This window comes from Parus major, chromosome 2 (genome assembly GCF_001522545.3).
Source record: "Parus major isolate Abel chromosome 2, Parus_major1.1, whole genome shotgun sequence".
NCBI lineage: Eukaryota > Metazoa > Chordata > Aves > Passeriformes > Paridae > Parus > Parus major.
This window is the reverse complement of record NC_031769.1, coordinates 127,436,346-127,436,939: the sequence shown is the minus strand read 5'-3', so window position 1 is coordinate 127,436,939 and position 594 is coordinate 127,436,346.

The window sequence follows — 594 nt, the reverse complement described above, 5'->3', positions numbered from 1 at the left end:
TTCCCATGGACACCCGGCCCGGCTCCGCCCCGCGGCCTGCGGGACCGGCTGCGGCAGCTCAGCGGCCGGGAGGCGCCGCTGAGGGGGGCTCACAAGCCCAGAAAACCGGGATCGGTGCGCCTGGAAAGGAGAGCTGATATCATCGGGTCCAACCTCTGAGCGAACACCAACGTGTCAGCTGGAACATGGCACTGAGTGCCGCGTCCAGTCTTTCCTTAAATACCTCCAGCCACGGTTACTCCACCACCTCCTTGGGCGGCCCATTCACCCCTTCTGTGAAGAAATTCCTCCTTATGTCCAACCTGAGCCTCCTCTGATGCATCTTAAAACTATGTTTTGTCTTGTTCTTTCACTTGTTACTCTAAGAGGCCGACCCTTGCCTAGCTACAGCCTCCCTTCAGGGAGCTGTCCAGAGAGGTAAAGTCCCCCGTAGGCCTCCTTTTCTCCAGGCTAAGCACCCCCAGCTCCCTCAGCCGCTCCTCTCAGGGTTTGTGCTCCAGACCCCTCACCAGCTCCATTTCCCTCCTCTGGACACGCTCCAGCCCCTCAATGTCCTTCTTGTTCTGAGGGGCCCAGAACTGGGCACAGCACTCG